The sequence below is a fragment of the Dermacentor silvarum genome, chromosome 1, assembly GCF_013339745.2.
Source record: "Dermacentor silvarum isolate Dsil-2018 chromosome 1, BIME_Dsil_1.4, whole genome shotgun sequence".
NCBI lineage: Eukaryota > Metazoa > Arthropoda > Arachnida > Ixodida > Ixodidae > Dermacentor > Dermacentor silvarum.
The window spans coordinates 222990882-223017765 of record NC_051154.1 but is presented as its reverse complement, the minus strand read 5'-3'; the positions used below and the strand labels follow the sequence as shown (position 1 = coordinate 223017765).

General features: G+C 46.2%; 1 long non-coding RNA gene across 1 annotated transcript; it reads right to left on the bottom strand.

Moving 5' to 3' along the window:
* Nucleotides 1-10132: 10132 nt before the first annotated feature.
* Nucleotides 10133-25977, bottom strand: LOC119437406 (uncharacterized). The gene is made up of 5 exons (XR_007465323.1): nt 25918-25977; nt 25393-25520; nt 25224-25289; nt 10327-10598; nt 10133-10253 (listed from the first exon to the last, which is right to left on the bottom strand). It is a non-coding gene; the product is annotated as an uncharacterized LOC119437406 (long non-coding RNA).
* Between the last annotated feature and the right edge of the window lie 907 nt (nt 25978-26884).

Here is a 26884-nt window from a genome sequence, read left to right as displayed (position 1 = left end):
TCGAAGTATGACGCAATGTTCTGAGTGTCGAGCGATATATGTTTATTCTGTGCAGGTTCATTACGGCCTTTTAGAAAGTTACTCATTGAAGTGTTCCAGGGTGTCATACTGCCGCTAGTCGAAATGTTTCCCAGACTCCTAAAACAACTGCACGAGATGCAGACTTGAAATTCCGTGACAATAGGGAGAATTTTAAGCGCAATGCGTTGCGAAACTTTCACTATCCTGATTAAATTCAAGCGTTGCCGATAATTACTAAATCCTGGTTTTCCAATGTGTTTTCGTGCATCATATATACAAGATTCGTAGTTTTTCGCCGGTGTCCTCGGTGAGCTAAACCAGGCATCTTGTTTATATCTTGGGAGAATTAAGGGCAAGGTATGTGCAATATGTATAGGTAAGGCAGAAAGTTGGGCTAGTTGGTACCGAGCGTAATAAGACATGGTTACTAGAGTAAAAAGACGGGGACAAAAGAAAGAGCATGGGACCACGCTGTAGATATGTAGACAATGTTCAGTGTAGATATGTCGACGGTGTATGTAGATATGTATGTAGATATGTATGTAGATCTGCACACAATATGTAGACAATGTTCCAAATGAGTGGTTAAGGTCGCCTTTTCCAATAGAATAGACAACTGCGCTATCATAGTTACAACTACAACTGAAGTCAAATTTTGCGAACATAGGGGGAACAATACGCCAAGTTTATGTTCAATGGCAAATGCGCGTTCATCAAATACAGCTTTTCAAAAACTGTAAGCAAGTATTCAAAAGTACCATGCACGCTGCTGTTATTAGCTAGTTTTTGCAATGTCAATGCGTGTTCATCAAATGCAGCTTTTAAAAATCTGTAAGCAAGTATTAGAAAGTACCACGCTGCTGTTATTACCTAGGTTTTCCAATGTCCCAAAAGAACTCTGCATTTCAGATACTTTATACTTTGACGGAATAGACAGCATTCTAAGTACAATGTGTTGCCAAATTTTAACGTTTCTGGCTCATTTAGAAGCGTTACGAACAATGATTGAACCCTCATTTTTTCTTGGTACTTTTTCATACGTGATATCGGGATATATTGGGTTCGCCTGGTGTTCAATGAAATAAAGGAAGCAGCTTCTCTATAGTTTGTGACTCTGAGGACCAGTTACGGTTTGATGTGTAAGTAAAATTCAAAATAGACGGGTAATTGGGACTTTCGCCATAAATTACGTATGCAAGCACTCTATAGTGTGTAATGAGCCTGTCTAACGAGCGGGGCACAATTGAGCCCACTGCCCTGACAGAACTGTAAATGCCACCAAGATATAATCTAGCGAAAATTGGTGGTACGCTATGAAATCTCTCTGTGCGAAGTTAAATGAGGTTAGATCAAACAGAGTCTTTCTCAAAAAATATTATTCAAGTGCTAGAGCGTGTGATATGGACACTTCCAGCTATGCTTTCCAGTGTCCCGACATAGCTGTTGGTTACAACAGATTTATATTTCGGGGAAAGGGAAGAGGGGTCATGGTAAGTGCGACAAAATTTTTACGTTCATGGCCTAGTTATAAAAATTGCAAATAATTACTGAGGACGAAGCGACGAAAATAGGAGGCCAAGCCGAAAAAGCTTCGAAGCTATTTGATAGTAGACGGCTTCGGAAACTCGGCAACAGCACGAACTTTTTCCGGGTTCAGGGAGAATTCCATCTTTGGAGACGACGTGGCCGAGGATGGTGAGACGGCGAGCCCCGAAGTGACATTTCTTCAGGTTGAGTTGAAGGCGTGCGTTTGTAAGGCAGCGGAGAATTGTGCGTAACCGAGCGAGAGGTGAGGCGAAATCCGGAGAGAACACAACGACGTCATCGAGATATTGATTTATTGATAGCCCTCTTGAAACTTCATGGGTCGTTTGCTATCTACAGCATGTAACGCTTGTAATAGGTGCTTGTTACAGGCCCCCTAATTATCATGAAAACTTTGTTGAAGAGCTCACCGATGTCATTGCTTATGTTCAAAGCAAATTTAATGCGCAGGTTATATTGGCTGGAGATTTTAACTACCCTGGTATCAATTGGTTATCTCTACCGCCAAGTAATACTGGTAAAACTCGGGAGTGGACCGATTTCATTGACATGTTCTCATTCTTTGAAATGACGCAACTGATCTATACGCCAACCCGTGGTGATGTGATCCTTGATTTATTGATCACAACGCATCCCGATCAAGCTACTGCAAACGTCCTGGAACAGATAAGTGACCACAGAGTTCTTCACTGTCTCATTAAAACGAAAATCAATAAACAACAGTCCCATACTAAGGAAATACACGACTTTTCTAAAGCTGATCTTGATAAGGTAGAAAGCGAAATGGAGAAGTTCTATTCAGAGTTTTTGTTAACATATGAAGATAATTCAGTTCATTAAAATTGGGCATTGTTTCGAAATCATGTGAAAAGGCTGCAGGAAATATACGTTCCAAAATGGGTGATCACCGAGACGAAAGAAAAACAGTGGTTTACCAGAGATGTCAAACGCTGCCTGAATAAGAAAAAATGTCTATACGCAAAAGCAAATCGCACCAAAGCAGAAAACGATTGGATACTTTAACATGGCGAATACTTGCAAGCAGAAAATTAAGGATGCCAAAGACAACTTCTTTGATACGAACATGCCAAACTTCCTGAAAAAACACCCAACGAAATTTTGGAAGGTGATATCCCCTGAGCCTTCGAAGGAATTACCTGAGCTATGTTCATCAGATGGTTCTACCTTGATTGTAACTAATTTGTCGCATTCCTTTAATTCATATTTTTGCAGCGTTTTTGTGAAAGAAAAGCCCCTTAATAATGACGGGATGAGCAATAATGGTGCACCTGATTGTGATGCCTCTCCAATGCCTCGTATAACTATAACATCGAATGGAGTTGAAAAAGCTATAGAACGTTTGTCATCATACTCAAGTCCTGGTCCCGATGGTATTAGCACAAAATTACTCAAACTTACTAAGCATTACTCGGCACTTACACTTGCTCTTATTTTGCAACAATCGTTAGATACGACTCAAATCCCCGATGAATGGAAATTTGCTCACGTGGCGCCGATATTTAAAACGGGTGATAAGAATGAAATGACAAATAATCGTCCGATATCTTTAATAATAATTATGGGGTTTTACGTGCCAAAACCAGTTCTGATTATGAGGCACGCCGTAGTGGGGGACTCCGGAAATTTGGACCACCTGGGGTTCTTTAACGTGCACCTAAATCTAAGTACACGGGCGTTTTCGCATTTCGCCCCCATCGAAATGCGGCCGCCGTGGCCGGGATTCGATCCCGCGACCTCGTGCTCAGCAGCCCAACACCATAGCCACTGAGAAACCACGGCGGGTTCCGATATCTTTGACATCTGTCACTTGCAAGCTGTTAGGACATATTCTGTCATCTCAAATTATGGAATATATGGTCGACAACAAAATCATATTTTCAAACCAACATGGCTTTCAACGGGGACGCTCTTGTGAGACGCAACTTTTCGAACTAACTACTGAAATTCACACCAACCTGCATGAACTAATACAAACTGATGCAGTCTTTATTGACTTTGAAAAAGCCTTCGACAGGGTTGGCCATAAACGTTTGATATATAAAATGAGTCTTCTTCAAATAGAAAATAGTCATTGACTGGGTTCAAGAGTATTTATGTGATAGGCACCAAGCGGTAGTGGTTGAAAACGTTGTGTAAGACTTCGAGCCTGTCACGTCTGGTGTACCCCAGGGCTCAGTATTGGGGCCAACGTTGTTCTTAATTTTTATCAACGATATTCACATTGGTATTAATTCAAAAAGTCGTCTATTTGCTGACGATTGCGTTATTTAATTATCATGTTGTTACTGACCATAGCAATTGCGAAGAATTATATAATGATTTGCGGAAATTAAGTGAGTGGTGCCGTGATTGGCAGATGAATATTAATACTAAGAAAACAAAACTAATGCGGTTTACTACTTGTAATAACGTTGTGTCGCACACTTATACAATAAATAACGAGGCAATTGAACCAGTTGAGTCATTTAAGTATTTAGGTGTTCATTTAACTTTTAATCTGACCTGGAACACACATATTGACTGGATAATTGGAAAATCAAATCGGACTTCTGGATTTCTACGACGCACACTTCGCCAAGCTAATAAGGACACAAAACTTCTTGCCTACAAATGAATAGCTCGATCCAAACTTGAGTATTGTTCAGTTATTTGGAACCCTCATCAAGCATACCTCACGAAGAGGCTAGAATCATTACAAAACAAAGCTGCTAGGTTCATCGTGTCGGATTACTCTTCCTATTCAAGTGTATCTAAAATCAAAGACAGCCTTGACCTTGCAACACTAGAAAGAAGACGGAAGGCGTCTCGTTTAATATTCTTTCGTAAGATATATCACAACCCTACACCTTACACTGTCACAATAATATCAACGCCAGTTGCAACGTTTCCACGCTTGGACCACTCTTTTCAAGTTCGTCAACCATTCGCCCGCACCGACCTACTTCGTTTTTCCTTTCTGCATTTGGCAATCCAGGAGTGGAATCAGTTGCCGAGATCAGTAGCTGAAGAAGAAAGTGCTGATAAATTTTCAGAAGCACTAAATCAATTCTTATCGCTTACCAAAAGCCATTGACATAACTACAAAGATGTTCGGTAGTTTTGACACGTGCGAATGGCATGTCTTCTAACTTTCATTACGGTGTTTTTCAGTTATTTTGTCATGATGTATCAAATAAGTCATCGCACGCTTCAGTATCTGCATGTTGAAATTGCTGTATTGCTTTCTGTAAATATTTTTTCTCTTTTTCGTTTGCATATTCCCACCTTAGTGGACGAATTCTATGTATACTTTATTATGCAAGAGCGTTTATGCAACAGTTATTAGCACCGCTATATTCTTTGTTGTGTGCATGTAAATTTTAGTATTCATTGTACCAAAAATGTCTCCCCCCCCCCTCCCCACCCTTATGTAATGCCCGATGGGCCTTTAGGGTAAATAAAAATGAAAAAAAAAAATGAAAATTCATCAACCACCAGAAGGAAATTCTGATGTGTATACAATTTCGGAACACCTTAGAAACACAAAAGGGAACTCGCCTATCCCGTACCAACCAGACTCGTGGTGGTCATCAATTCCCCTTTGACACACATCAGATACACAGAAGGGCTCTAAGGAATTTCGATGACTCTAATGTCGTGTTGTCAGGAGTACATAAGAAATTCTCAATAGGGTGGTGTAGCGTAACTCTCAGTGAGATTGGCGTATTTATAACCCTTTCATTGTCTCGTTCCAGATCTCATACGGTGTTGTGTTAGCGCGCGAGCGTGCGTGGGGGAGAAAACAAGAGAACGAAAGGAAGTAAATGAAAACAGGGACACAAAGCACAGCTATTTACAATTTGTTATGCTACATTATGGCTAAGAAGTCAACGGGGTTGGCCTTTCTCTATATAAAACTTTGTATTGCTAGAAAATCGCCACTGTCACTTTTCTTTCCTTTTGTGAGAACTCCAATAAAGTATGTAAAAGAAATATACAAGGACGTAGTTTTATTAAGGGGAAGCGCGGTTGATAAAGTGGTGCATATATATATATATATATATATATATATATATATATATATGTATAATGTTGTGGAACCGCTAAACTTACGATTACACACATGGAACAGACGCGTTCAAAATTTACACGCTTCCCAGCACGTAACAAAAATGGACAGCGAAAGCTCCATACGCATCAACTCTACATATAGATATATATATTTATACAGCTTTCAAGTTTATAAATAACTTGCTCGAGTGCAAGTAAGCTTTCTTGACTTTGATTTTCCTTCTTTCGAAGGCGCTGGAGTCCGTTTTTCTCCTTCGTCTAAGAGAGGCCATAAAGGACGCAGTTCGACCACCGGCAGGACGGTTGTACGAAGGCCATTTATCTCTGCTCTTTTTCGTGCGCGTGCGCCTTGGTGTACTCGCGCTGCCGCCTACATGAGCTTCCCTGTTCTTATTCAGCATAAACCACGTGAAAGCGCGTACATTCAAGGACTTTCTTCGATGGTCTTCCTTATATACATTGGATCCCGAAATACAGAGCTGTCGCCACGTGGCTGCGCTGAGCGGCGGGGTTATTTCAGTGTTCGCAAACAAACCTGTCCCTTTCTCGGCGTCAGCTCGGTGAGGGTATAGCGCCCAATCGAAGATCTGACTCGTCCGCGATGCACGCCACTGTGCGCGAGACTGCGCAAACACTGCGCCCTTCGAGAGATAAGCGCGCAAAGCACGGCCGCAGCGACGCCAGCGGCGAGTCGGCTTTAGGGCTATTTTCAGACGTCGCAGCTGCAACACCCCATGTCGGAGCTTCTTGCGACATTTCGTGGGGCAGTAGACACTGTCGCATGCGCTGTCACTTTCATCTGGCGACGTTTTGTCGCCCGCTGGTAAGAGTGCGCTGTACGTATGGCCTTTTGTGGCGTGCGTCTGTTAAAGACCAACCGCTGCAAAAGGCCGCGGTTTGCTCAATAGCCTGCCGAAATTAGCTTGCAGTCGTCGCCTATAGCCGCGCAAACAGACGGAAACATCCCTGTTGACCAGTTTCGATCACCAGTCATTCTTTATGGCGACCATAAGGCCGAGAACGACGAACGTTTTTCTTTATTCCATGCATGTGTTAAATCGCTGGGACCTAGCAGACGCACGTACCATATATATATATATATATATATATAGAGAGAGAGAGAGAGAGAGTGAGAAAGAGATAAACACATAGTTATCAGGCAACGAGAATAAATGTGCACTGCGCAGACCCACTGCCACTGTTTGCACTTTCTGTCATTCTCTGAGGCTCCCTTTTGTGAAGAGCTAATAGAGTAATAGTTCTTGCGTACATTTGACTCCTCCTTCCTTAATTTCTCTCTTTTCCTTCGTTTTTTCTCATTTTTGCGCAGAGCGGAGAGATGTTGACTCAGCATACTTACATATCTCCTCGGTAGGTCGGCAGCTCTCCAACAACAGTCCTAAGAATCGCAAGTTCCTCCTGACTTGCGAAAGCAAAACTGCAGTTGAGTTGTACCGCTCATACTAAAGCATTCACATAGATATAAGTTCCTATAGACCAGTAAACGTTAAATGTGCCGCTATTCCACACGACAGACAAGGTAAGTGATTTGTCCGTTTTTAAGTCAGAACAGTGTACTCAAGATTCATAGCTATAACTTGGGCAGCGCAACACAGCACATACAAAAGACGCCACCCAAACAAATGTTCATGGCATGCACTTTACTCAAAGCCAGTTTTCTATTTATTGAAGGGAAATGCGCCACTAAAAGCAAGAACGGAAACAAAGTACGAGACATCAGCAGGAGTACTTGGACAAACCCAAGCGATGACGAGTCAATGACAGCGACTGGCAAACCAGAAATGAAACAAGAATCTGGGCTGATCGCTCACCAACGTGCCATTTATGCGTAGCGTAATTCTTTGGCTGTAATATGAGCGAAATGAATCGAGGCAAACCGACGGTAGCGATTTATTGTTAATCACAACCATATTAAACCAGCAGACAATGAAGATACCGAATTCCTAAGCTCACGCATTACGTGGCGTCCGTGGTTGACAGGATGTTCGACATCCTCCGCAATGGCTGCAAGTGCTGCTGGGTTATACGCCCAGGTTATAGGTTAACTACACGTGCACAAACATACCCGATTAGTTGGACCGCTGGACAGCCGCCGCCGTACGAAGCCCGCGAATACACGCGAATACACTCAAAGGGCCTCGAGAGGCCAGTCGAGTGGCAACTTTCACGCTCAGAAAAACACTTTTATGCAGCACGTATTGAGATACAGAAAGCTGTATCGGGAGTTTCTCATGCTGCTCTACAATTTTCTAATTGACACTATTCATCTAATTGTAATATTTGAAAAGTTGATTAATTAAGGCAAATTATTTAATTAGGCGGAATGGAAAAAATATCTGAGTATCTCCAAGCAATGGCAAACGACACTACCTTGGTCCTGTCTAGCTACGTGGCATTTGCATATTTTTAAATCTCAGTGCATGATAGTTGGGACACCCTGTAGATATAGGGTTAAATGTGGTCTAACTACAAGAGGTTGGAAGCAATACGCCTCCGGATATTCTTTTTCACCTCTATGCAATATATTTGTTTATTTTGAAAAAATATATATAGGGTGTATAGCGGAGTGGTCAAATGTGCCCAAACACAGACACCATCTTCCTTTCGCGGTGCGGCAGTGTAGAAAACCGGCGATGGACTCAAACCTTGAACAAGTGAAGCAAGAAAGTAATGCTTATTTAATTACATTTTATGCGAGTAGTATACGTCAGATAACATAGCGAGTTACTCGAATATTTAGTCCCTTAATAGGTTGCTGCCCATACGCTGAGCTATACTTGCAACGTGCAACTGCGTACAGCGAGACGAGGTAGGAGTTTGCTCTTCGTGGCATTAGCAGCATTGCCAAGAAAAGTTGTCATCGAGTTGTAGCGGTGGATGCCCGAAATTCTTAAGCTGCATCGAAAGCGTACATAGCCCGTGGTGTACTATAGAGTCGCGCTACAAATGTTTGCACATGCCCAACCACTAGCTGAAAACATGCGTGGTTTCTATGGGAGAGCGTGGTTTTCACAATTAACTAAACACACAGGCAACATGTTCCGAAGAAATTAACTGTATACACCTCTAGCTGCCGGTCACAGATAAATGCAAACTTTTTCTTCTTTCGTTGCCTCTGAAAAATATGTGCCAAGTTAGTTGCCAAGATTGAAGTATTGGGTGTTCATGAGAATCGTGTCGAACTTTGAAGATATCTTTGCGCAGCTAAAAACAATTTGCGGAGAAACTAACCTTGTCGACTGAAATACTCCCGAAAGTTTTACAACGTTCTAAAGCCCCGTTTTCAGCTCGATGTCTCGAAACGACCAACAAGTTGTTTCGAAGGGATCAAGAAGTTTAGATGTTCTACGAAGATGTTCAGTCAACAACGAGTAAGATCAAATCAAACGCACGGTTATTGAGTTAAATATGTTGTTAGCCGAAGAACTCACGTGCTCCGTGCCCGTGCGGTTTCGGGTACGAGAGATGAAGCAGTTTGACGAAATGGAGCGCGAATTCGATGGTTCGGTTGATGATAAATGGCGTTCTATGGCGCAAGGGCCAGGAATGGCCAAAGAACGCCAATCGATTGCTCTATTCCCGTCTAGTGTGCATTACTTTTCGGCGGGACTTGCTCAGTTCATCGACTACTCGCATATGTTTGTCTACGTCGCTAATACCGCGCCGACCTGCTGCATATCAATTAAATAGAAATTTCATTCGGGGGCTTTACATGCCAAAACAACGATCTGATTGAGGCACACCTTGGGCAAAACTCTGCATTAATTTTGACCACCTGGACTTCCTTAACGCGCACCCAACGCAGGGTACACGAGCGTTTTTGCATTCCGACTTCATCGGAAGCGACCGCCGCAGCCGGGATTGAAACCGTGACCTTGAGCTCAGCAGCGGAACACCATATAACCATTGAGCTACATTGCGCGGTGGTTGAACTTGGAATCTCAAACTCGTCCCTAATTCCATAGTGTGAGGCGTTGAGGATGGTTTGTGACATTTTGTATAGGTAAGTGGGCTGAGAGGTTTTTCTTTCATATATTTATTTAAAGAAACATGCAGATACAACGCACTTGTAATCTATGTAAAGCGAAGCTTCAGAGGCGATAAACTGAATACTGTAGAACTAAATGCGATACGTACAATTGTGTTTGATGTTGATTCTAAGTAAAACTGTAATCGCATGCAATGTCCGTGCTTATGTACACTACACGATTCACTATCTATGTCGAGGAATGAAACTTGTCTAGGGAAGAATGGCGATGAGGGGTGCGAGCGTGCGGAGAAGTACGACACGCACCTAGATGCATTTAAGGATTCTATTGCCCATGCATGCCAGTGGAACACACCTATCCTGAAGTAGTGGCCGAGTATTGTGGCACATACCCAATGGGCCCGAGAATCGGTAGCTGAGAAACCACGGCGGGTGAACGTTTGTTTTAAATACGTATCTTATTCATCGGAATATGTCCTCATCTCATTCTCAATATGTGTTCCATATTCGACAGTGTCGAAGGTTCGACAACTCATTGGCTTGGGCTGGCTCGCAGTCCGAAACTTGGTCTTCGTATTCCGGAAAGTTGTAGAAGGGCATGTTGTGCCTGGAAACAATTCGCGCCGGCGTGATTCCCTGCACTTGTGACCTCATCAACAGACAGATCACGCGGCGCTCACCTGTAGAAATCGGAGAGCTCTTCGTTGAACATACGATAAATGAACGAATTTTGTGCTATGTCAGTCTCGTCGCAGAGAGCCTATAAGATAAATGGGGCGGAATCGCAGTGCTTATTACCAGCCGGTGCCAGGAGTGATAAATCACAATAATAATTTAGTCTTACCATCATATGCGCTGCATAGAACACGTGCTTGCTGTCGGCTGGAAAATTATGGTGCAGGCTGAAGTTGGACATGCTATAACGTGATCCTTCGAGACTCTGCTTGAAGGCCTGCGGAAACGAAAGTGTGGTTACCTCTTTACGCTTTCCATAACTATAGCCGAAGCGCCTGAGCTCGCTGGATGCATTGGTGTAAACCATGGTTTACACTGCTTCATAAGAGCAGCTCCTCGTATTGCTCCTGGGGTGCTGTCGTGCTGGTTTGTGTTGAGGAAGGGGTGGGTATAGGGTTACTGATTTATGATTGTTCTGAACGTTCGTTTAGCTAGGATTAGAAAGTGGAGGCGAACCCGCAGCAGGAACCGACCGAGCGTACTGAAGTTCACGACTGCTGAATAATTGTAAGCTTACGCGGTACTGCAAACACCAGCAGAATAGCCTGGCGGTGGTATTGACAATTGACTTAATCACTAAACTTTCACATAAATGAGCTTATTAATGTTTCGCAACGATAAGTTGAAATACATACTGCATTAAAATGTATATTGTGCTCGCACGACACGGCTGTCACCGCGGCAAGGTAACGCGCCTCGTTCCCTTAAAGCAGCGCTTTTTTTTTCCTTGAGCGACGAGCTTGGGCACGGGCTTCCAACTTTAGTTGCTCAGGAGCTTGTTTTGGAACAATCCAGTTGTGCGCGGCACACGGGTAAACGACGAAATATTTGGCAGTTGCACCAGTGTGGAGTTGCTTATAGCACGCAGTACTGACAGTGCTAGACAACTTTGGTCTGCTCCTCTTTCGGTCGAATATGATGGGCCTCTAACTCTAGCTTGCAAAACTTCGTACGTCCCACAGTCCTTCATTCTCATCAGCCGCCGTGCTCACGTTGAGCATAGCGCAGAGCTTTGTATCTATATATTATGTTTCATGGTAGTCGCTAACTAGACGACGCGTGCCTCGTGAAAAAAAAAAAGTAATTGTTCGAGGACGGACTGAAAACATTGTCGGTGCATCTACCCTTTAGAGATGACTGGTCACTTTAATGCTATTAGCAGTCTAGCTTATGGCTCGTGGGTAATTGTAGATGGTATTGATAAGTGGGATTTATTGACGGGAAGCGGCGGGCAAAAAACCAGCACAGCATAAACCAGCACAGCATAAACACAACAACAGTCTCGGCACCAACAGCTCGCGATCTGCGCTCAGTCCTCATATCGATGGCAGTGCCCCAGTGCTGTATGCTTCTGTCTGCTTTTTTTTTTTTTCACTACAATAACCCCGCTGTCGAAGGGGAGCCATCCTGGCAAATCAACGCGATCAGAGAATGAGAGGATTGCGATATGGCTTTCGGCAGCTGACGTGGACAGTCTCGCGATGAAGCCGGCGCTCGTCCGAGGACCACATGAGCGGCTCAATGACATAGGTGATGATAGACAGGCAGTCGATGTCGCGGTATGGGCCGTGAGACTTGGCAGCAAACTTCGGAGTTAAGCCAGGGGAGTGAAATGGTAGTCGATGCTAGACGAGGGGAGCCAACGGCGAAAGTCTGCACAGGCTGATCGTTGTCGCGGCGATCTTTTGGGAGGCCTTGATTGTCAGACTTCCAGTCAACGACACTCTTCAGAATGCTGTGCGACTTCAGAAACTGGGCTGAGTTCGGAGGCGCCCGGGCGGTACGGCAAGATGGGTTCAAGTGTGGAGCATGGTTCACGGCCACGTAAAAGAAAAAAAAATTGTGAAAAGCCTGTTGTAGATTGCGTCGTGGTATTAAACGCGTACGTCACAAATGGGAGAAGGGCGTCCCAATTGGAATGGCCAGAATCAATATACATCGCGAGCATGTCTCCAAGCGTTAGGTTGAAGCGCTTCCTTAGGCCGTTGGTCTGAGGGTCGTAAGCAGTAGATGTGCGGTGAAGAGTACGGCACGAGCAGAGAAGCCTTTGAATGACGTGGGACATAAGAACGCGCGGTCTCTGTGGTGCACCATGACTCTCGTGGTGCACCATGACGAGAACGAAGTGGCGAAAGAGGAAGGAGGTGACGCCACGAGCACCAGACGCAGGGAGTGCAGCTGTTTCTGCGTATCGCGTTAGGTGGTCCACCGGGACAGTTATGCAGCGATTGCCGCAACAGAGCACGGAAGTGTTTCATATAGATCGATTACAATCAGGTCAAAAAGGCGTCAAGGACATGGTAAAAGGCTGCAGCTTAACGGGCGTGTGGTGAAACGTCTGCCGTCGTTGACATGAAGGATAGGACCAAATGTATTTACGGACAAATGTATACATCTCACACCAGTAGCTGCGTTGCCGGAGCCATTTTTTGATACGTTTTCAGCACGCCAGCGTGAGCATGTCAGCGTGGAAATATGTTCATGCATCGGATCGCAAGTGGCTGGGTATGACTAGTAGTCATTTTCATCCACCAGACTGATAGCTGCCGTGGTATAAAAGTGCAACTCGTATTGCGAAATGCATGGCATGGCGGCGAAGGGCACGGGGGTATGCAGCGGTTGAAGAGGCGGAGAGGACATTGAGGAAGGTTGCGATCTAGGGGTCCTTGCGCTGTTCTTAAGACATGTCTGTGAGGGTGAGAGTAGCGAGTGGTAAGTCGGCCGTGGAAGGTGATTCGTAGTCGGACTTCACAGTTGATCCAGCGAGCGCATCTGCGTCAGAATGCTTGCGCCCGGATCGGTAAGAGATGAGAATGTACAATGCTTGTAGACGAAGAGTCTAACGGTCTAGGTGATCAGAGGAATCCTTAAGAGAAGCCAACCAACAGTGGCGAAAGAGGAAGTGCATGGTGGTATGTCATCATATCCAAAGTCTGGCCGTACAAATAGGGGCAACATTTGCCTAACGCCCACACAACTGTGAGACACTCTTTTTCGGTGACCGAGTAATTCGCTTCCGCCTTGGTAAGGGCGCGGCTCGCATAGGGAAGAACATACTCAGGGAAGCCGGGCTTGTGTTGCGCGAGAACTGCATCAAGACCGACACCGCTGAGGTTCGTATGTATTTCGGTTGGCGCAATCGAGTCCCAATGGCGTAGCACGGGTGGTGAGGTAAGCAGACGGCGTAGTGCCATAAAGGCTCCGTCGCAGGCCTGTGTCCAGTGAGCAAAGTCACCAGGGCCAGTTAGTAGCTTTGTAAGCGGTGCTATGAAGGTGCTGATGGAGGTAAAATTTCGGACAAAGCGTCTAAAATATGACCACAAGCCCACAAAGCTCCGAAGTTTTTTGACGGTAGATGGCTTCGGGAAATCTGCAACGGCACGAAGTTGGTCAAGGTCAGGGAGAATTCCATCTTCCGGGACTACGTGACCAAGTATGGTGAACTGGCGAGCCTCGAAGTGGCACTTCTTGAGGTTAAGTTGAAGGCGTGTGTTTTGAAATATCGCGTGTAGACGGGTGAGATGTGTACTGAAATCGCAGAACGTTCGACATTGTCCAGGTACAACAAATATAGCTTCCATTTCGGACTGCGTAACATGCTGTCCATCATTCCCTCGAATGTTGCGGGCGCCTTACAAAGTCCGAATGGCATGACTGCGAAATTGTACGGGCCATCCGGAGAAACGTTGCCTTTCGACGATCACCATCCGCAATTGGTACTTGTCAATAGCCCGATCGCAAATCTAGGGAAGAAATAAATTCTGCACCATGGAGACAATCGAGGGCGTCGTCTATTCGGGGAAGAGGATAACCGTATTTTAGAGTAATTTGGTTCAGGCGATGGTAGTGCACGCACAATATAATCGAGCCGTTTTCTTGCTAACCAGCACAACAGGAGAGAACCAAGGACTGCAAGAAGGCTTGACAACGCCGCCCTGAAGCATGTCGTCAATTTGCTCCGTAATTACACGACGCTCCGCAGGTGACACATAGTATAAGGGTGCTGTCGCAAAGGGGCGTGAGTATAGAGCATTCACGGGAAAAATTCACCGGCCCTTCCCCTGTCGAGAAAAGGGGGTAAGCGAAGCTTGTCGTGTGTATATCTGACCATCGTCAGGTTAACGTAAAGTTCACGACATGTCACGGTACTAAAGCATAATCGTTTATTAAATGTATGCATCGAGGGAAGGAAACGGACAACGCAGCGGAAGGAAACGTTTCACGAAAGGGAAACAAATGTAGAAGAAAAGGGAACGAAAAGTACCACGAAAGGGAACGAAAAGTAGTAGGAAATTGAAGGGAAAGTAGTAGGTTAAGTACACACACGACAACCTTTGCTTACCACCATTTTCTCGACAGGGGAAGTGCTGGTGATTTTCTTTTTGTTTGTTTCTATCTATCCTTCTTTTCTTCTTCCTTTCTTTCTTTCTTTCTTGCTTTATTTCTTTCTCTGTATCTCTCGACCTTTCTCTCTTTCTCTTTCTTTATCTCTCTCTCTTCCTCTCTTCCATTCTTTCTCTCTTTCTTGCTATCTTTCTTTTTGTACTTTCTCGCTTTCTTTCTTTCTATCTCTCTTTCTTTTTTGACCCTGGTATGTGCCAATGAGCTTGGACCCTTTCTGCACTATCGCCAGGATCGGCCCACTTTTCAGCGTGACACCACCACCACCACCGCCGAAACTTGTGAGCCTATAAAGCTCCGCTTAAAAAAGCAGGGAAAAGATTGAGACGACCTGATCCGTTATAGGTAGAGGTAGCGATACAAGGTAGATAGAGAAATGTTGAAGAAAAAAAAAAGGATTATGGAGATGTACGTATACAAAAACGCTAGAATGAAAAATATGTACATCATACCTGATTAAATCAAACAGGCTAGCTGACTGTTTGTCACCGCCCCGCTTAAAAGGGAATGTCAACAAATCATCATCATCATCATCATCATCATCATCATCATCATCATCGTCGTCGTCGTCGTCGTCGTCGTGAGTTCAAATGCCAATCGTGTGAACAAGTTCATTAGTTCGGCCTAATGACGCTTGCGGGAACTAGAACGAAGTGCGAAACTCGTGCAGAAGGGCAAGAAGCTGTGCCCGTTGAGCCGGATCGAGGAATAGTAAAACAAAATCTGAAAGGACAAGGTCGGATGCAAGGTGAGGATGCCGTGCGCTCAGCTCAGGCATTGTGTACGTCTGGGAGGGATCAATGGGCACGATACCAACACTGTCGACAGGCTCCACGTGGACAAGCGTTTCATTACGGTACAAAGTCAGAGAGCATGAGTGTGGGTAGAAAACAGGTATTGCGGTAGCGTCCGGATAAAGCACGAGGACGTCAAATGGCAGCGACGTATGGCGGCGGCGACTAAAGACGTCAGATGGCGTGAAAAGAACGATAGCATCAGAAAGAGCGGCACCGTAAACGGGAAAAATGACAGCCCTATGAGTAGGAAGGTCCGTATTGACGGTAACGACAAGGATTGCTATTACCAGGAACAGACAGATCGGCTGAAGGCGTGTCGCAAAATACAGTGAGCTCCACCTGAGCACGAGCGCCGTCGTTAACGGCGTGATGACATAACGAAAAACTCCACCCGAGGATCAGATTATGGAAACGCAAGAAACTCAATGCTGTATATTACGTCTTGAAGGAGTATCCTGGCTGTACACGCTGCAACGGGTTAAATGTGCCGTGCGCTCATACTACGGAGAGAAAACCCTGATGGCGGCCTTGTTACTTTTCGAATGAAGCCATAAAGTTTTGACTCATTACCGATATAGCGGCACCAGTATCCACGACCGCAAGAATTCGTAAACCTCCAACGGACACTTGACTAACAATGGCGGGGGACAAGCGAGGACTTAGACGCAGCTCGTGCCTCAAGAACTGCGTCAGTCTTCCGCCTCAATAGCTCTGGGTCGGCGACGCATAGGTGAAAGAGAACGGCGGCGCGGTGAGGGTGAGCGACGAAAAGCGAAATGTTGGACATCGGAAGCGGTCGGCGGGTCACGTGTATTGACTTCAGATGGCATGTCTTGTTGCGTGCGATATGGAGGGCCGGAAGGAGTAGGCATATCTTGGTGCACTCGCGGTCATTGCGAAGCGCCCGTGACAGAAGCGCACAACATGACCTGGAATTCGGCAAGCGTAGCAGATCGGCCGGTTGTCTGCAGTTCACCAGGGATTTCTGTACTGCTGTTGTGCATCAAAAAGCGGCGTCGCTGGCGGTCGAGTGGGTGTTTGAGGGGCCAACACTGGTAGACGACGTGGCTTTGCAAAGGCATTCACATATGTTAATGGTGCGCCGACCGGAGTCGGCTGGCAAACAGACAGCAGAGCTTCGATGAGCTGCTCCAGAATAACCTTCGAATGGTTGGAGCCAGAGAATGCACAGGTTCTTGCGTGGTTGGCAAAAATGACACCTGTAAAGCAATTTCAAGCATAGGCTCCTTTATCCGTGACAGCAGCGCGATGTGGTTACCGCCGATGGTCAACGTGGAGAGGGAATCATCTATTGTCATCCGCCGCCGAGCTAAGAAGCGTTGTTTGAGCAGTTCGTCGAAGCTCTGGAAGAAGTTCACGAGCTGGGACGCGGTGCGCGGGTTCTTAGCCAGCAACATTTTAAAGCCATCGCCGCCCATGCCTTTCATTATGCACTTGACTTTGTTTTGTTCAGTGATGGCAGGATTAACGCACTTGCTCAAGTCAACGGTGTCTTCTATATAGTTGGTAAAAATTTCGCCCTGCTGATGCACACGCCCACGTTGGCACTGTTCGGCGCGGAGCTTGCGCACTGCGGGGCGGCCGAACACTACTGCGAAGCTTGTCTTGGGGCGCTATAACGTAAAATGATTCCAAAATGTTTTGATTCCAATTTCTGCAGTCAGCCTTCACGATTGGTCCAAACATTTTTGGGCCACTCCCAACTTCACCTGTCTGTCACGCGACGTCACGAAAACCGCGATAACTCCCCATCTTATATAACGTGTACACACTGATTATGCATGATTAAACCGCACAAAAGAAAAATAATAATTCCTGATTCGACGACTTTTCACCATTAGCCGTCTGCTATTGGTACAATGTTTTTTGGCTACGCCCACTTCGCCTGTCTGTCACGCGACGTCACGAAACCGCGAAAAGTCACCACGTGAAAGTGACGTGTACGCGAAAAAAAAAGCATTAATATGCCGAACACAACTGAAAATTTTTTCTGAATAGCCACAGACTGCCCCGTTCCGAAGGGATAGAAGATAGCTGCCCGCCGATCGCTCAGGCCCTCGCTACTCCCACCTGCCGGTGAGCATGTATTTATTTGCGCATGAGAAACCTTTTTGCGTGGCAGTAAAACGTTACTGAGCACTTTAGGCATGCATACGACATCGCTCTGCCAACTCTTTCTTGCTGAGGATCCGTTTTAGTTGCATTCTTATCCTTCCGTTGCACGCTGCCGCGATTTTCGACCAGCCACAGCAAGATAAGTAAGGCGAAGTGGACCAATCGGAGAAGCCGGCACCACCCCCTTCATGTGGTTATCTATTTTCACTATGCTGGCTCGGCCCCATCAAATCCCTCTCTACTAGAGCGTGCCCCTCGCCTTTTGTCAGCCAATTAGATAAAAAAAAACCGGTGAGTGTAGACAATGTTATTGGTTTTGAAAGCGAACAAAGGTGACCTCCTATAAACGAGGAGAGTGTTTGATTGGGTTGTTCAGAAAACGGTGCGGGTCACCGCCCGATGCTTGCGTCGGTGGTTACGTAAATTTGACGTCAGGAGTTTGGAATCAAAACAGTTTGGAATCATTTTACGTTATAGCGCCCTTGGAAGCTGTCCAAGTGGTGAAGTCAGACTCGTGGTTACGAAACAAACAGTTTGCGACGCCTGTGAGGTAGAACAGAACATTGGGCAGTTTCGTAGTGTCGTCCCACTTGTGCGCGCTCACCCTTTCAAACGATGACAGCCAATATTTTTCGTCCTGGTCATTGGTGGCGCTAAAGAAAGCGGGATCGCGCTGGCGCAGCTTGCTGGACACGATGGCCGACGGGGATTGGGCCGTACCACGCTGGGTGGCTTCATCAGGCATTGTCGAGACAGTGCGCAACGTCTGGCTTCGAAGTTCCAAGCTTGCAGATTACCCCAAACCTCCACCACTCTGATAAGAGAATTTATTGGCGGGAAGCGGCATGCGAAAAACAAAAAAATCGGCAGAGCACCAACAGAACAACAGCTTCGGCGCCAATAGCTCGAGATCTGCGCTCGCTGACAGTGCCTCAGCGCTGCCTGCTTCTGTATCTTCTTCGCTGCAATATGTTTTACATAAAGATTATTGTGAAAAACGGAACATACCCAGTGGCGCATACCCATTGACCCAAACTGACGTCAGAGATATTCATTTCAAAGCACCACATACCCAGGTTAATGTACCCAGTGACGCAAGTTGATTCGACGGTTGGTTTTGAACCCGGTTCCCCAGCCCAGCAGCACGGTGCTCCACCTATTTGACCAGGAAGAAGAATACGAGTTCTTGATCAGCTGCTGTTCCTGCTTCGCTCTGGTTTTTCATTTAACTTTGTGCGTACCGACGCCTCCATGGCGGGTACAGTATCGAAGGCAATGACGGACGTTCCGCCCCCTCTACCGCCACGGTTGGGGGCTGGCCTCCAAGCTGAACGTCGGTCTGCTGCATCCGACCATCTGCGCATGACTCTGCCAGGGTCATCGAGCGGCTCTGACGTGGACGACATGGAATCCGACGGTGGATATACAGTGGCCACAAACCGCCGGTTGAGGAGGAAACTTCCCAGAACTTCAAGCGTGAGTGAGCTCAACTACAATAAGCCGCCCTCACAGCAAACGTATACAATCGCCTACATCCCCATCTCTGCTACTGGCAACCTCAATTCCCTCAATAGGCAAACTCTCACTACCTATCTCGAGAGGCTGGCTCCAAGGCAAATCATAGAGGTCCGTATTAATAGCAGAAAAAATATCCTTACTGTTGATGTCTCTACACGAAGCATCCTTGACACTTTAAAGGCTGTAACTCAGCTGGGAAATATCCTTGTCCGCTCATTCATCGTACAAGGAGGCAGTACCACGGCTGGTGTGATCTACGATGTGGATACAGATATTGATAATGGCGATCTCCCAACGCTAATATCCTCAACTGTCCATATCACAGACATACACCGTTTTGGACGGTCGAGGTGCATAAAGCTCATTTTTGAGGGAGACAACTTACCATCACATGTGAAAGTGGGATATGTGAGACATCCTGTCCGTCCATACGTCCCAAGGCCATTACAGTGCCGTAAATGTCAGAACATCGGGCACGTAAGTGCTGTGTGCGCAAACAGGATGACATGTCACCGCTGTGGTGGTGATCATGATGAGTCGACGTGTAATGGGTCTGACTTGAAATGCACTAACTGAGATGGGCCGCACAAGGCAACGTCGAAGGAGTGTCCAAAATTAAAGACTGAAATGTCCGATGCTAAGGAAAATGGTGCGAGATCGCTCTACACACAGAGAAGCTGGCTACCAAGATACACCGCCACCAGAGGCGCTCCCGTAATCGCAGGAGGAGATCAGCATCGACAACACGACAACCGGTGCCTCATGAAAAGTCGACGTGCGCTCCTGTTATTCCTCAATCGTCAGGGCCTGTAGCCACGTCTACTCTTCTGAACACCAAGGACACTACTATATGGCCTGCCCTGCCGTCTCGGAGTGCAGAAGTGCAGCCGGAACGCCAGCATGAACGCGAAGCTTCGTCGTCGGATGGGCAAATCAAGGCAATGCTTACACAATTGGTTCGTTCCTTGCGAATGCTGATTATGGGAGTTAAGACGCCCGTTGCCAATGCGGCGGTGCAAATTCTCGACGCACTCGAACCTGTGCTTGCTGCTATATAAAAGATAGCAAGAACCATGGCATCATCAACTTCAATGCTGTCACTGCAGGAAAGGATCAGCCGTTCCGTAATATTTCAATGGAACGCACGAGGTCTACGAGGTCGCCTCGGAGATTTTAATCAGAGACTGCTCAAGTATAGATTTCCAGTTATTGTGATATGCGAGCCGAATATGACTTCGAAATTTAGACTGTCTGGTTACGAACAATTCGCGTCTGAGACAAGTGGAAATCCTATCACAGTCTTACTATGCGTGCGATGTGACCTCACGTACTCGCTAAACCAAATTCCGGTGCACAACAGCAACGAGTACGTTTCTATAACACTGAAGCTAAAGCACCGCACAATCTCGGTCATCGGTGGCTATATTTCTCCCAGGGGAAGATTTGACGCTGGACACCTGAAACTTGTTCTTGACTCCAGCCAAGGACCTCATGTTATCGTAGGTGACTTCAACGCACACCACCATCTTTGGGGTAGCTGGGCCATAAACACTCGAGGAAGACAGCTTCTTGACTTCACAAACAGCAATGGTCTTGATATCCTAAGCGACGGCTCACCAACATATTTGCGAGGCACAACGTACAGCAGCTGTCTCGATTTAGCTATCGCTTCACGATGCCTTTCGTCTTCTGCTGCCTGGTGCACAGATGCTGAAACGTACGGCAGTGATCACCTACCTACTTATGTACAATTGAGATGGTTCACGAGACTCCCTAATCCTCATGCACAACGCACTGACTGGGATGCTTTTCAAAACAAACTGGAAGGGTCCTGCGGCTGTATAACTTCTCCGCAAGAGATCGAAGAGCGAATTACAGCAGCAATGCACACAACAACAGACATCGCGCAACATCACATTCCAGAACATCCGTTGATGTTGTATATGAGCATCTGCGGGCAGTCCGTCGTCGCGCCGAGAGGAAATACAGGTGAACTAAATTGATATCAGACTTGAGGACGTCACGTCGTGTGCAAAAGAAAATTCAAAGACGCTTAGAAAAGCTCGACAGACAGCGTTGGAGGTCCTTTTGCAGCAGCCTGGACCCAAGAAAACCATTGCCCACGATATGGCATGTTGTACGAGCCTTGCCATCTACTCCACAACAACGACGTCCCTTCCGAGCTCTGGCTATCAATCAGATGCGCAGTGAGAAGGAGATCGCGGAACATTTCTGCTTACATCTCTCCGGCTCTACAACAGTGGTATTTACGCTGTTCAGGTGCGCTCCCCCAACAGTGGACGATCGTCTCGACCTTCCATTCACGCTGCAAGAGCTACGTGCTGCGATCTCTTCTTCAATACACTCAAGTGCACCAGGGCCTGATGGCATTACCTATTCTACCCTACGCCATCTGGGCCCTCGAGCGACTGAAGAGCTTCTGGCTTTATATAATCTCTCTTGGGCCTCGGGAACTGTGCCTGCACATTGAAAGACAAGCAAGATCGTGGCATTATTGAAGCCAGGCAAGTCACCCCATGATATGCTTCCCTACAGACCAATGGCGCTTGCCAGTTGTATAGGAAAAACCATAGAACGGATGGTTTTGATGCGCCTAGAATGGTTTTTGGAGAAGCGTAATATATATCCAGACGCGATGACAGGTTTCCGAAAGGGTAGGTCGTCAATCGACAGCGTTATTGATCTAGTAACGACTGACTACCGTCCTTTTCATTTATCTTTCCAATTTGGCAGCCTGCAATACTTAGGTGCAGCAGGCAGGGCTTAGTTTATTATTTTAATTATATTATTTTTACAAATTTTTATTGCCCAACACAATCTTTATGTTGAACATCAGAAACGTCGCCGTCGATTGACGGCTGCTGTCTTTCTGGATATCAAGGGCGCATTTGACAATGTTCTGCATGATGCAATTTTAAATTTCCTTGACGAATATGGCATTGGTGGCCGTATGCATCAGTGGATCGCCAGCTATCTTCGAGAGAGAACGATATTTATGACAACTCTAGACGGTCATACAAGGAACCATCCTGTCTACCGTGGGGTGCCTCAAGGAGGTGTACTGAGCCCAACCTTATTTAATGTTGTTCTCGTTGGACTCGTCAAAGAACTCATAGGCGCAGTCTCGGTCTCTGTGTACGCAGATGACATCTGTATATGGACCAGGAGCTTAACGCGCTTACAAGTATACAAACGAAGCTACAGCGTGCAGTGTCAATAACGTCGCAATACCTAAATAGTCGTGGACTTGAGCTCTCGCCGACTAAGAGTGCAGCCATGGCATTTACGCGTAAGTCAATGACCTGATACCCCGTCATGATTGATGGCAAGATTATACCTTCGGTAACCCACTATAAGTTTCTCGGAGTCACCATCGACCGTGACTTATCTTGGTCGAAACACATCTCTGCATTGAGAAAAAAGCTGGACAGCTTTGCACAAATCATTCAACATATGTCTAGAAAATTGTGGGGGCCATCCCAATCATCTCTTCTGCAGCTGTATCAGGCACTTTTTGTTGGATACCTCCGCTACAGCGCACCTGTACTTTCTCGGATTAGTTCATCTGCCCTCCGCACACTTGAAGGAGCTCAGGCTCGCGCACTAAGACTACGATGTACTTCCACATGGGGCACTATTGCAGAGGCACGCGCATGCCCAGCTCGAGTGTATCTGCAACATGAGCCAATGCGAGTGCATTTAAGGCTACTGACAAGGCATAGGAATCATCCACTGACAAATGTCACAAGTATACGGCCTGACACCGCCTACTCAGGAGCCGTATTGTCGCAACGGAATCTACTGCCGTCGGACTTCGCACCACATGGCATACCGGAAGCTCCACTCTGGACGATGGCAAAGCCGACGGTGAAAATCTCAATCCCCGGAATAACGAAAAAGTCGAAAATGCCACTTGCGGGTCTCAAACATTTCGCATTATCCTACATTGCTTACAAGTACGGATATACCGAACATGTTTTTGCAGATGGTTCTGTTACACAGACCTCTTCCGCGGCAGCTTACACGGTACCTGCAATGGGGATTACGCAGCGGTTCAAGATAGGACACAAAACATCGTCTACAGCAGCTGAGTTGACCGGCATTCGAGAAGCAGTCCGCTGCATACTACAACAAAACCTCGCTAACTGGGCAGTGTTCTGCGACTCAAAACCGGCGCTGCAACTCATAAGCAATTATATGAATCCCAGAAGCGCATATAGTTCTCTAATCTGCGACATCATGCCACTGCTTACTGAGGCGTCTCAATCCGGACATACCATTGCACTGCATGGATTCCCAGCCACTGTGGAATAGCTGGAAATGAGCAGGTTGACGCGGAAGCAGAAATGGCGCACACTGACGGGAAGATTATAAAACTTCCCTTTTGCCGTTATGATATCAACGCCTTGCTACACAACTCCATCAAAACGTCTATGAAGCAACAATGGGACAACCCCGAACATCGACAAGAGCGCCTCTATAGACTTGATGCCGGTTTGCGATTCCGACTTCCACTTCGGATGCGGAGAGGCCAGGAAACACTAATCCATCGATTACGGCAAATACCTTCACAAGATTGGACGAGAACGGGACCCTGATTGTAGCGTCTGTCACACCCCCGAGACATTAGAACACATACTTTGCGTGTGCCCTCAATATGCGACCGAGCGAAGGACACTAAAACGTAGTGTTGACTGTTTGGACTCCCGCCCCTTTTCGGAAGCCAAGGTTTTAGGCGCATGGAGAAGCGTTGATCATGCCCAGCGCACCATAAGATCACTTTTGAACTTTATGTGTGAGACGAGCTTAGACGGTCGTCTTTAGGACCTGTGCAGTGTGCAGTGCGCGAAATGTGTTTGTGCGATGACGTTATGTGCGGACAACACTACTCCTGCGTGTAGTGTGTGAAAAGTGCACAACCGCGTATTGGACAACGCGTGTAAATAGTAGCTTATTGCACGATATCATAATCACCTGTCACCTACCTCTCTCTGTATCTCCCACTTCCCCTTACCCCAGTGAGGAGTAGCAGGCTAGAGACACGCTCTCCAGGCCGACCTCTCCTCCCTTCTCTTCATTAAAATCTACTCTCTCTCTCTCTCTATTTGACCATGATCTACCTAATGACCCAAGCTGGCGGGAAAGAGGTTTCGGCGAGGACATAGATACATATATACATAGAGAAAGACACATACCGCAAACTGGGGTAAGTTCCCAAAGAATGCCGAATAGCATTAAAAGTATGCACTCTTTGTGTTGTGCTTTTCGATACTTTGACAGCTTTTCGCACTTTAGTTTCCTAACATTAGTTCAAATTGATCCGGAAGTGAATGCGCCTCGAAGACATGAAACGAGTTAGCGTGCGAAGTTCTACTGCCGAATATTTAATATCTCGTGCTTAGTACGAACACCAGTGGTATGGTTTGGCTACAATACTGACTACATCACTTGGCTTTCACGCAAAGAGCGCTACTTATTGCTGCGCATCGAAGATAAGGAACGCGCACTGCATTGAAACCTCCGTGGCGCGTGCACGACACGGATGTCTCTATTGCCACAGCGGCGCCTTTACTCCAAGAGAGCTTGCGTGTCATTGCGAATATTTCGTCTCGGAGCTTACTTCTAAGCTCCCTTACAGTTTATTATTGGTCGTGATGTTATTTCCTTTGACTCTCTTTCGTTAGGAGCTAATGCGATTCTCGCGTGCTTTGCAGGACTTCCTCCGAGTGATCAAAGGAATTACGCACGCAGCAAAAACAGACAAGAGGTGCCACTATGTGCTATAGGAAGAATTGTTCCGAGTGAGAGCGCGAGCCTGCAACAGAATGAACAGTGACATGAGTAAAGCGAATTCGCACGCAAGCAAGCGAGACTTTCCCACTTCCTTATGCGACTTACTGCAACCTAAAAGTTGTGGTGTCAGTGTCAACTGTAAGCAATAAGACTGAGATACGGCTACAGAACCTTACCTCGAACGATGGCGCCAGTATAAAATTTTGGTTCATCACTTGGGCAGCCATTGCTTTAGCTTCTTCCTTGAGGAGGAAAAAAGAACAGTGTAAATGCCAGGAATGCTAGGGCTTTTTTTTCATATCCTGATTAATTTCCAAAACATGTAAAAAAAAAAACAATACAAACTTGTGAAGCATCCGATTTGCTTGATTCGAGGTACTGCTGAACGAGGCACTGCTGGGCCCGCGAAAAGCTCTCTTCGTTTTCAACACTCCACCATTCATCGTAGGCGCCCTTTTCGTCGAAAACGGAGCCTGGAATGAAAGTAAGCATTGGTTCACGTCAGCCGAATCTAGAAAGCTAATTTGTAGGAGAGGAGTACAGTTAGTGCATTGAAGTGGGCAGGCTATTGTCTCTGCTCGCTTTCTCTAAAGCAAAAGTCTTAAAGTGTTTGTTAGTTGTGGTACTCGTTTATGCAAGCTGAACAGAGGCTGTTACATGTATTGGGTGTCGAAACCCGCCACGTATGATACAAGATACAGTTATAACTATGGGATGGCCGCGAAAGCTGAATAAATTTCATGCATTCTGCCAACTGATATCTGTGTATGAATTATTTACAGCGATGACACGAGCTTGCTCGTTTCGAGTTATCGCTTGCTTCGCAATTCTCAACGGCATAAAAGTATAAGGAATGCGAATAACATTTACCGGCATGGAAGAACATTGGAAGTAGTGCGTGCAGAACGTAGTATGCGAGCACTGGCATTTGGAGAAACCTGAAAGAGGGTGCGCAATGAAAAAGTGGTGTCTGTTACTTCAATTAAATCGAGAGTACTCAATTAGTGATTAATATGAACTGAAAAAATAACTGTTACTGCTGCTTAGAACGACGTATCGTCAAGATTTCTAATATAGTACAGGGTGCTTGGTGCTCAAGTAGCGATCACTGCAGAATCGTGACCCGAGACTTCACCCTGCCAAGTAACTCTCCAGTCAAAAAATCTAAACCTTTACGCCTTTTAAATTTCAGTACGGAAGCATTGACCGTTGAATGTTTTCAGAGGAAATCAGCGCTTCTATTTCTATCAGTCCCCACTGTATTATTGTACAATACACGTGCAGTAATTGACAAAAATTTCGACGCTATACTAGTACCGCGAGTGACAAGATTTGTGGCCAATCAGTGTTGTAAGGCGCCTGTAGCCCGCCTTAAGTTCCAAATTTCGGGAGAGTAAGGACCACGGTGTTGGAAGTGTATTAGGTGTACGAACGGCGCCTCCGAGAAGGGATAACTTCGGTCCGCGTTTTGTGCAGAGGGCCCGAGATGGCGCCACAGTACACGTGGCCGAGGCGAGGTATCATGCATGGTCGCTACGGGGCCGCGAACGCCGCTCGAAATAAATAAAATAGTCAGCCTTCACTCTATAACGAGCGCAAAAACATAAAAATGGCGAACAAATACGACATTTTGACGATACCGTCGTAGATATCTGTTAAATATGTTCATTTACCCACCTAGAAGGTTCGCGATAGGAGGATGCCTTCGCATTCGGACATGTGAAATTGTGCACCCCCACCAGACGTCACGTAGTAGTGACGCTGAAGTAAGCAGTCGTAAAACTGTGTATGACGAAAGTTATTCTTTATTGGGCGAACCTTTGCCCACAAAAGCAAG